The sequence below is a fragment of the Myotis yumanensis genome, unplaced genomic scaffold (assembly GCF_028538775.1).
Source record: "Myotis yumanensis isolate MYYU_CA2020_CCGP unplaced genomic scaffold, mMyoYum1.0.hap1 SCAF_6, whole genome shotgun sequence".
Lineage (NCBI taxonomy): Eukaryota > Metazoa > Chordata > Mammalia > Chiroptera > Vespertilionidae > Myotis > Myotis yumanensis.
This window is the reverse complement of record NW_027223757.1, coordinates 61,988,463-62,000,085: the sequence shown is the minus strand read 5'-3', so window position 1 is coordinate 62,000,085 and position 11,623 is coordinate 61,988,463. Positions and strand designations below refer to the sequence as shown.

Genomic DNA, 11,623 nt, shown 5'->3' with positions numbered 1-11,623 from the left:
TGGATTTCATTTTTCTAGAAAATTAAATAGAAAACAGCATTGCAATTTACTTAGGAACAAACTGTTCTGAGAACTGAATTTATAATGAGGCCAAAGACTTAATCACCTTGATTATTATACAAAGGAAACAAATTTGCTTCCAAACAACCTTAAAAAGGAGTCAATCCAATAGAACTTGGACCACTTTAAGAAACGAATTTACCTTTTGGGCACTCTTAGCAAAAGTAAAATCTTTCAAGTGTTTCCTTATCCACTAATAGGTGTAAAGTGTTAGCAATGTTTATGACATCTTTGTCTCACAGCTGAGCACGGTCTAAAATCAATAGCTCAGATTTTCTTCCATCTCTTCTCCTTCCAAAGACCTCATTATCACAGGAAGTAGCTCCAAGGTCTCCTTCCAAGAATAATCCTTCTCTCAATCTCCTTTCCAAGTTGCTTATTCTTTCCAAGGTTAGATTGAGACCTGTGGACAAACTGGAAGCCAAATAATTTCATGCCACCTTCAAACCATAATTTGTAAATATCTATTCAGCACACAATGTCGGTGGTAGGAAGCTGATGACCTAATGAGAATGCTATGCCCTTCAGAAGAAGTGACACTGGATGTAACATAGCACTTTAACTTACTTGGAAATGTTTCTTGAGTTGCAATTTTTCATCCCTTCATTTATTAGTGATGAAAAAAAATGTAACCTGCATCACCAGAAGTCAAATGCCATACACCTGTTGTATTATGTTTGCCAGGGCTTCCATACAAAATACTGCAGACTGGATGACTTAAATGACGGAAATTTATTTTCTCACAGTTCTAATGGCTGGAAGTCCAAGATCAGAATGTTGAAGGTCTGGTTTCTTCTGAGGCCTCTCTCCTTGGCTTGCAGATGGCTGCCTTCCCACTATGTGTTCACATGGTTGTCTCTCTGTGTGTGACCTAAGTGGTGGTGTTCTCTGTATCCTAATTTCCTCTTCTTTTTTATTTCTTTCTTTTCTTACAGCCATTTTCAGGCACCTTAATGACTTCCATGTCTTTAACGCTTGTAACATGGCTTTACTATTGCCAGCTTTCTCTGAATTTCTGCAGAGAAATTCAGGTCAGCAGACTCACTGGCTGGCTTCCAATCTCCTCTTCTTATAAGGACACCAAGTATATTGGATTAGGGCCCACGGTATGGACCCCACTATAATTTAATTAACTCTGTAAGGCACTATTTCCAAAATTTGGTGACATTCTGAGGTACTGGGTTGGGGGGGGATAGGGCTTCAACATATGAACTTGGGGAAGACATAATTCAGCCCATAACCACTGGCCATCCTGGAATGTTAAAAACAGACAGGGAAGAATCTTATTTCAACCCCTGACTTTTGGTTACCAAATCCTAAAAGTAACAATCTGACATAGCATTTCATACTTCACTTTTGGATTCCAAATCATTTCCTTCTACACAAGAAATTTGCAGAACAGAAGGAACAAAAGATTCATTCACTGATTTACTTCTACTTGCTAACAGTGTCCTGAGAAGGAGAAAAAACAGCAAAATAGTCCTTGCTTTTGTTAAGTGCTCATTCTCTGCTGAGCTTCCTTTGGGACTTTTGGAAGGTAACCTCTTGGGAGATACTCTAAAGCAGCGGTTCTCAACCTGTGGGTTGCGACCCTTTTGGCGGTTGAACGACCCTTTCACAGGGGTCGCCTAAGACCATCCTGCAGATCAGATATTTACATTACGATTCATAACAGTAGCAACATTACAGTTATGAAGCAGCAACGAAAATAATTTTATGGTTGGGTCACAACATGAGGAACTGTATTTAAAGGGCCAGAAGGTTGAGAACCACTGCTCTAAAGGCTTTTAAAAAATGCTTTTATCATTCATTCCTTGGAAGCAACATGATGTCATGTGCATCAGTTATGTTTGGGGCTCTAAACAACAGAAAATCTTACTAAGAGGAATTTAAACAGTAAGCACATTTATTATCTAGCAAGAAGTCTAGTGGCCAGCAGTTCCAAGTCAGTGAATTCAGCAGCAAAATGAAGATATAACTGGTGGTTTCCCATCTCTCCCCTCTGCAGAATCAGGAGTTGGTTCTGTCCTCTCCTGGTTGGAAGGTGGATGCCAAGCATCAGCCCTCACACAACTGCACCCAGAGGTTGGAAGGGAAGCCTTCATCCTCCTGATTCTCTTCTCACCAAGGAGGAAAGCTTTGCCCAGATTGCCCTTATGCCTCTGGTCCTCAAGGGCAGCAGAATATGTCATCCCAAAATGTCGCTGTAGGGTTTCAGGACAAACCATCCTAAGATATGCTGCTTCCATGTATTGATGTTTGAGCTGCGTGCACATGAGAAACAACAAATGCAGGGAGAGGCTTTCTCTGAATACTGTACACCTTTTCTGTCTAAAGACAGATCCTCCAAAAGGAATTCAATTATCATAAATCTCATCTGGGAGTTTCATCACCAGGGAAGATTGGCTCTTGTCACAGGAGAATAGACTAGAAGTCTTTTAGATACCATACCCAGATAAAACTTGTCACAAACTATCATACCTCCCATTTATTCTTCTAAGGGCCTGTTTATCTTTCTTAAAAATCATTTACTCTCCCTAAGAGTCCTAAATCTCCCCTCCCCTTTCCCTGTTAGTATGGTATTTTAAGCCTAAATTCTAATCCACCTCAGGAAGCTAATAATTTCCCCCTGGGTATCTTCCATGTATACATAAGGTAAATATATTAATAAACTTATTTGTTTCTCTCTGTTATTCTGCCTTTTATTATAGAGATTTCAGACAAGAACTCAGAAGGGTAGAGGGAAAGTTATTTTTCCTCCCCTACAGTTCCAACTTCCCCTAAGCCATCCCCGGTAAAGGGAAATGACATTCATTCCCTTGCTTTTCACACAAATACACAGCAGAGATACACATGCTAGAGAGAAGTGCTTTTTAACTAGTTGCCGCACAAGGGCACCAGCCACTTCAGAAACAAATGGATTTTTTTTTTTGCATTTTCCCAGAATTTTCATGAGAGAACTTGAATTTATTCGCATCATCCTTCCAATGTATTCTGTAATGTTCTAGTGCAGTGGTCGGCAAACTCATTAGTCACCAGAGCCAAATATCAACAGTACTTCTTTTTTTTTGTTTTTTAAATATATTTTATTGATTTTTTACAGAGAGGATGGGAGAGAGATAGAGAGTTAGAAACATCGATGACAGAGAAACATCGATTAGCTGCCTCCTGCACACTCCCCACTGGGGATGTGCCCGCAACCAAGGTACATGCCCTTGACCGGAATCGAACCTGGGACCCTCCAGTCCGCAGGCTGACGCTTTATCCATTGAGCCAAACCAGTTAGGGCAACAGTACTTCTTCAAAATAGACTCGCCCAGGCCGAAAACCGACTTCTGCACATGGGCCACGAAGTTTCAATCGCACTGAACACGCACCCACACGTGGTATTTTGTGGAAGAGCCACAATCAAGGAGCCAAAGAGCCACATGTGGCTTGTGAGCCGCAGTTTGCCGACCATGGTTCTAGTGCCATATTTCAATTATCTATTCCTACATTTAAAAAAGTACCCCGCCCAGCTGGTATGGCTCAATTAGTTGAGCATCATCCCATGTACCAGGAGGTCACAGTTCAATTCCCAGTCAGGGCACAAGCCCCAGTTGCAGGCTCGATCCCTAGTAGGGAGCGTGCAGAAAGCAACCAATAGATATTTCTCTCTCTTCTCTCTCTCTCTCTCTCTCTCTCTCTCTCTCTCTCTCTTTCTCTCTCTCTCTCCCCCTCTCCCTTCCTCTCTCTGAAATCAATAAAAACATATTTTTTAAAAATTACCCCTAAGCATGGCTTAAAATAATAATAGTTATTTATTTGCTCCCTGATTTGGGCTGCATGAACTCAGCGGAGCAGTTCTCACTTGGAGTGTATGCAGTTGCCGCCAGGCAGTGGCTGGGACTAGGTCATCTTGGAGGCTGCTTCACTCAGATCTGGCACCTGGGCTGGAACCACTCACACATCTGCAGGCTAGAACAGCTGGGGCTCCTTGGACATTTCTCTCTCTTTCTCTCTAGGCGGTCTCCCCACTTGGTGACCTCAGGTGACTTTTTACATGGCAGCTGAAGCTTCATGAGCGAGTGTCCCACGAGCTACATTGGTTCATCAAGGCAGCCATAAGACCTCCCAGGTTCAAGGGGAGGGAACACAAACTCCACCTCTTGATTGTAGAAGTGTCAAAGAATTGGTGGATATATTATTTTTACTTTTATCATTGAAAGTATTACAGATGTCCCCTTTTGCTCACCATTGATGGTGGATATATTTTAAGCCACCACATATCCCTTAAAGGTTGGCCCTCCTGTCATCTACTCAGCTGGGCCACCCTTTATTTACCTCTGAGTCCACAGAGCTTGCTTTCAATAGTTGTCTGAACCTCCAGTCCCCCATCTCCCATCATTCTCCCTGCAGTTAATTCCCACTCTCATTCCACAGACCTCCTTCCCCAAGATTAACTATTTAGAGGGAGTGTTCATGGTCTTTGTGAAAAGAGACTAGGACTTTAGTTAACTCCTAGTTATTTTGATAAAGCCAAAATCAATGCAGCTAAGACAAAGACTCTCATAACCAATGTTTCAAACCAATAAACCTATGAACCTTATTTTCTCTCACACATTTGAGTCTCCAAAGAAGAAGGGAAATGCAGATATCCAACTAGCAATGGAGAAGGTTGTCCTACACCAACTTGGCCCAAAGCTACCAGGCTATTAGATATGTCCAATGGACAAGAGCAGAGAAACAAAAAGTAGGCAGGGCAGTGTGGAAGGAATGCCTATCTTGGTAGGCAATTCTGAGCTGCCTGTTCTTTTATCCCTCTTAAGGTAGAGGATTGATTTTTTGTTGTTTTGTCCACATAGCAGAAAGGATGAGCATCTGGAATCCTCTCTCTCTCTCTCTCTCTCTCTCTCCCCCGCCCCCCCCCCCCGCTTCCAACCCCCTTTTCCCCCCAATGCCTCTCCACTCAGTATCAATCAAACTGACCAAACTTCCTTTGAATAAAAAATTCAAATGAGAGCCTGGAGTAATGTGTATTCCTCAAAACAATTTCACACAAAAATAAATAAATAAATAAAGTTTCCAGGCACAGTTTAACTATTTAGGAAAAAAGAAAGAGAACCTTATGCATTTTATACATATTGGTAGGAGGAAAGGAATTCAATGGTGCTCACTTTAGGACACAGAGTCCACTATGTGGAAATAAATTATTCAAATTCCAAATATCTTTGATTCAGTTTTAATTTATATTAAATTTATTTTGTGTTCTTTTGTTTTGTTTTTGCTTTAAGCAGGAAATGTTGAGGGAGATTTAAAGAAGTTATCTTTGTAAGTACATTTGAGAATACAAACACAAGTTTTACAACTCGCTTTGTATAAAATAAAATAAAATAAAAATAAAAATAAAATCTATGCTTTTTCTGTATTTTGTCATCACAAAATTGAATTTCTATTTAACTCTGTGACTAAGGTAAGGAAAGAGTTTTCCAATAATCGTCAAAAATTTGTCTAACTAGTTTTTATGACTTCTACTTGTAACCTTGATGCTATAAATATTTGTTTTTAGAAGCTGCATTTGCTGAAGTGTTGCAGGAAACCGTTCATGGTGAGTTGTAAACTCTGTTTTCCAAGGAAGGTTTATTTTATCCACCCATCTTGGACAACTGGTCCACTGACCTTTGACTTTGCCAATCTAGTTATCAATAACAAATCACTATGGTATAGTTTTTTTTTCTTAAATTAGAAACATTGCTAAAAGCATTCCTACTTATAAAAATTGTATTCTACATAATAACATTAACACCAATTTTAAGACACAATGTAGAATCTCGATTTGCCATAACCATGGTCTGGACCATTTTATCAGGTGAGCCCAGGTGAAATCCCCTGCCGCTTTAATTTTATGATATTCTGCCTACTAGAGGGCAAACTCTGAATAAGAAGCATGTGTGGAAGATGACTGGATGGTCAATCTCAAGAGAAAAAGGTTTGTGAAAATCTTAAAAACATGATAGCAAAGGAAAAGAGATAATATAGGGAATTGTGAAATAAATGTCACAATCCGCCCTAGCTGGTTTGGCTCAGTGGATAGAGTGTCGGCCTGTGGACTGAAGGGTCCTGGGTTCGATTCTGGCCAAGGGCACATGCCCAGGTTGCGGGCTCCGTCCCCAGTGGGGGGCGTGCAGGAGACAGCCGGTCAACGATTCTCTCTCATCATTGATGTTTCTCTCTCTCTCTCCCTCTCTCTTCCTCTCTGAAATCAATATTTTTTAAAAAATAAATAGATATGTCACAATCCCATTTTGTGACAATGTAACATTTACATCAATATTGAAGCTGTAAACAAAGGAAATCCATAAGTATCTCATGAAGACTCCCAGCACCACCCGTCAGATGGTGCTCCCCACTTTCAACACTGAGCACTGCAGTTACAATGAAGTTCAAGTGCACAGGGGTTAGGGTCATGCTATAAGATAACCGACCTAATGTCTTCACAAATTGACAAAAGAAAATGGAAGGAGGAGCATTGATTCAGCTTGTAAGAGCCTTGGTTATAACAAACAGATATAGTACCTGGTCTGTGGTAAGAGCCTGACTTGAAAAAAAAAAGAAAAAACAGATGTTTGGGGGGGTTAGTTGAGGCAATTGAATATATGGCCAGTATATTGGGAAATAATGTGTTCATGCTACTATGTTACATTGGATAATGTGCTGAAGTATTTTGGAGTGAAATTTCATAAAGTCTATAATTCAAAATGGCTTAGTGAACAGAAACACACAGATAAAGCGTATGTGCAAGATTATAACAATTTTCTGATACAGATGGTATCAGAAGCAACTGTTGATTATACTCTTTTTTCTAATTTTCCCTGACTTGAATTTCAAAATTAAAGTTTTTAAAAAATATTATTCCTGTCCCCAAATTTTAAGTATTCTTTAAATGAGAAGAAAGGCATGTTAAAGCTAGCTTAAGAAGGTGGGTCCTGTAACTTCAAAAAAGAGTTAGCAAGTACAGTACATTGCTCTTCAGATGTTAAGGCCATCATCATTAAAATAAAACTAGGAATTTTGGGGGTCCCCCTCAGATTTCTGTGCTGCACAGTGCTTGCCAATAGTGCCTCCCTCGTGTGCATCATGCTGAAAGGACAAGGTGTAGTTACCCTAAGAGCCAAACAAGTCCACCAAAAGGTGTCAGACTCTATGAGTTTCAGTGTTTCTTACTCCTAAACTAAACCAGACAAGTGGTCAGAATAAGCCTCTACTATGAAATAACAATGACTAACATTATAACAGTAATAATAATGCCTAACACTTGTCAAGCACTCAGTGAGAGGCAATGATAAATTGGTAGGGACATTAAAAATGATGCTTCAATCGTAATGACAGATAAGGCATGGTACACTTACGTGCTCATTATGAATAATAGTCTTTCCCTCAGTAGGTGTTATCACCTATACATGTGATCAGTGTTATAGGAATTTAGAGGTGATAACTTCTGATTGGCTACAGCTGATATTTTAAATTTAAGTTTCCTGAAATAATTAATTTTATGATAATAAGTGAATGTGAAATTTTTCTTCTCCCTACCCAATACTACCCCCTAGTGGTGCCTTGGCCCCTAACAGCATCTCTCAAATTCTCAAGGGGGTACAGAAAAAGAAATGGAAACACTCCATCAACAAATTGCTACTGAATCTGAGTTGATTTGTGAACATTGATTTCAAGTTGAGCCATTTTAAGTAAAGTCTTTATTTCCTTGTTTTTCCCTTCCAGGAAAACGCTACGCTACCATAACAGTATCACATCCTATGGGTCTAAGCCTTTTATCATAATGCACTGTGAAAAGGCAATGACCTGCCCTAACTGGTTTGGCTCAGTGGATAGAGCATTGGCCTGCGGACTGAGGGGTCCCAGGTTCGATTGTGGTCAAGGGTATATACCTTGGTTGCAGGCACATCCCCAGTAGGAGGTGTGCAGGAGGCAGCTGATCAATGTTTCTCTATCATTGATGTTTCTAATTCTCTATCCCTCTTCCTTCCACTCTGTAAAAAAGCAATAAAATCTATTTTAAAAAATTTAATTAAATAAAAAAAGGCAATGACCTGAAAGATGAGGGAAAAGGAAAAGTAGACCTTCCCCTGGCTCATGGAAGGGCCAGTTCCTGTCCCCAGGCTGCCATTGAGAGCAGCTTCTTCGTAGAGATGGAAAGGGAAGAAGGAAGTCACAATTCCCTGAATTTGAATCTAACTGAAACATGGTCCTAAAAACTTTGAAATCTTAATGCATGCATCAACTGCCAAAAATCCGTGTCATGTCGAAAGCAGAACTGTTTTCTGTTTTGCAAGAGGTGGCAACTTAGGTCCACCTTTGGGGACAAGCTCTTAACTTGTTCTGGGAAGCTCCTCACAAAAGGCCAAGTGACTATTCAAGGACAAAGCTGAGGCTCTAGAACAGCGATGTTCACCTGCTGTGCCATGGCACACTGCTGGGCCACAGGCACTTGTGAGACATGCAATACCAGACTATTTAACCAGGGGCACTGACTCTTTTCCTTTAGATCAGCGGTTCTCAACCTGTGGGTCGCAACCCCTTTGGGGGTCGAACGACCCTTTCACAGGGGTTGCCTAAGACCATCGGAAAACACATATATAATTACATATTGTTTTTGTGATTAATCACTATGCTTTAATTATGTTCAATTTGTAACAATGAAAATACATCTTGCATATCAGTTATTTACATTACGATTCATAACAGTAGCAAAATTACAGTTATGAAGTAGCAACAAAAATAATTTTATGGTGAGGGGTCACCACAACATGAGGAACTGTATTAAAGGGTCTCGGCATTAGGAAGGTTGAGAACCACTGCTTCAGATTGTCATGTAAAAAATGACAACAGCCAACACAACAATAGCCGCCCAGTGTGAATAAGTCAATATTATATCTATTTTTGTCAGATTGGCAAAAAATTTATATTTTTGGTGTGCCATAGAATTTTAGTAATTAGTTTGTGTGTGCAGTGAGGTGAAAAAGGTTGAAAATTGCTGCTCTAGAACCATGTGAAACATTGAAAATGCAGCAGGCAGAGTTAAAGCTTTGAATACTTTTTGTTCCATCAACAAAACAAAAATGTCATTTATTTTCTAAGTATGGGTTGGGACATTGTGTGCCTAAACACTATTGCTTCTTTTGTGGCACATGAGGTTCTTAAAGGAGACATGCTAGCAGAAGCCCAAAGCTGCAACAGCCATCTTCACCAAAATCTTAGCAAGACTCTCACTTCCAAAACTGCTGTCTCAAGGTCTTGCTGAGGGAGCAGAGCTGAGGATGTAACACTGAGAGCGGGGATTGTGTCTGTCTTATTTATGAATATACATACACCTCAGAGCCGAGAACCTTCCCAGGTTCATAGTAAGCATTTCAATGTTTGTTGAATGAATACATGAAAGAAAAGTGCTCCCCTTTTCCTCATACAAATCAGTTCTGCCCTGGGACACAGAGGAAGAAGGCTTGGGAGTATGCAAAGACAGAATCTTGGATAGAGCTGTGCCTGGTAGAGTTGATTTCTCTTGGTGTTGGTGAAGCAGTTTGACAAGAAGGGAAGAAGGGAATATGGAAAATCATGTTCCTGGGCATATATGATGGACTAATGACTCACAAAAATGAATTAGGACACCTTGAAGGATAGCAGTGTTTGTGCGAGGGTAGGTAGGAGTCAGAATCATGGTTACTTGGGCACTAATGTAAATTGACCTTAACTGGTTCCCAGGTTCATGTGAACTTCAGCATAATTAGCACAACATAGCATTAACCACTTCATGTCTCCTGAGCAGCTCTTCTCTGTTCCACCATTCTCATATTTTTAAAAATATATCTTTATTGATTTCAGCGAGGAAGGGAGAGGGAAAGAGAGATAGAAACATCAATGATTAAAATCATTGATTGGCTGACTCCTGCACGTCCCCTAATGGGGATCAAGCCCACAACCCAGGCACGTGCCCTTGACTGGAATCGAACCTGGGACCCTTCAGTCCACTGGCTGATGCTCTATCCACTGAGCCAAACCAGCTAGGGCCATTCTCATATTCTTACCTGTAGAGGTTGGGTTCACTTCTTGAAGATAAATGCTGCAACTGAAAATTATAACGTCTAGTCCTAGATCATTTCTATCATCAACTTTTCTTTTTCCTTATTATTGAAAGTAGAAATCTAAGAATAATGCATCAGAACATTTACAAATTTACCCATTCTTCTCTTAAGTCTGCTCTCTTTGCAGCAGATATTCCATTTATCACTCAAAACATAACTTAGAAGATATTAGGTTATTGTTGTTATTTTTTCTAAAATATATTTTATTAATTTCAGAGAGGGAGAGGGAGAGGTAGAAACATCAATGATGAGCATCATTGATAAGCTGCCTCCTACACACACCGGCACCCCTCTTCCCCCCGGGATTGAGTCTGCAACTAGGGCATGTGACCTGACTGGGAATTGAACCATGACCTCTTGGTTCATCGATTGACGCTCAACCACTAAGCCACACCGGCCGGGTGACATTAGGTTATTATTAAGTAGAGCCTTGTTAGCACCTCCTGAAACCCTTACTCTTACTCAAGAGGACAATTCACTTCCCCGAATATTTTAAAATCTTGCTTAGTTAAGTAAAACATCCTTTTCAGAAGCCATTTTATTTATCTCCACTCTGGTCCATCTTAAATGCAACTGCCTAAATCTTCTGAATTTCTCCAATCATACCTCCTCCTGCCCTCAATAGCACCCCATAAAAAAAAAAATCAAGAAATGCTGCAATTATTCTTCAGATGCCAAAACAACATGAATTTCAGATCCCTTATATTTCAGAATTTCTATTTCTCCTGACACTAAAACCTTGAACAGGATATTCTGCAATTTACTCTTTTCTCTCTTCTACCAGGATATTTTCTATATGTTATTCTTGAAGAAAAAAAAAAGAACCATAACCTTTATGTATATTTAACACTTACTACTCACACTTCATTGAACACATTGAGTGCATGCAGTGTTTTTAGACGTATAATACTATATATTTAACATATGAAAACTTTTCAGAGCATTAGCTCCTTAAGTAGAAGCCATATATTGGCAAGAAGTAAGCTCTGAAACAACTTGGGCCAATAACGGTACCTTTCAGTTAATGGATCCTAGGCCAGGCAAAGCCCTTTCATGAAAATTTTAAAGGTGGGACAGAAAAAACAACTCACTTCCAGGTGTGTTCCCTCAAAATACATAGGTTAAAGCCCTACACCTCAATGTGACTGTATTTGAAGATAGGGTCTTTATGGAGGAATTATGGCTAAATGAGGTCATAAGAGTTGGGCCCTAATCCAATGAGATCCCTGTCCTTATAAGAGGAAGAGACACCAGAAGTCTTTCTCTGGTGTCACAGAGGAAAGGTCATGTGAGGACTCAGCAAGAAGCCAAGAAGGCTTCCCCAGGAACTTTAGTGGCTAGCACCTTGACCTGGGACTCCTACCCTCCAGAACTTCCAGAACTTTCTCAGCATGCTTAACACATCATCCATAAAAAACACCCATTTCCAG

General features: G+C 40.1%; 1 non-coding gene across 1 annotated transcript; it reads right to left on the bottom strand.

Annotated features, from left to right (window-relative positions):
* Positions 1–987: 987 nt before the first annotated feature.
* On the bottom strand, positions 988–1,115 carry LOC139013381 (small nucleolar RNA SNORA33). Its single transcript, XR_011472030.1, has one exon. It is a non-coding gene; the product is annotated as a small nucleolar RNA SNORA33 (small nucleolar RNA).
* Between the last annotated feature and the right edge of the window lie 10,508 nt (positions 1,116–11,623).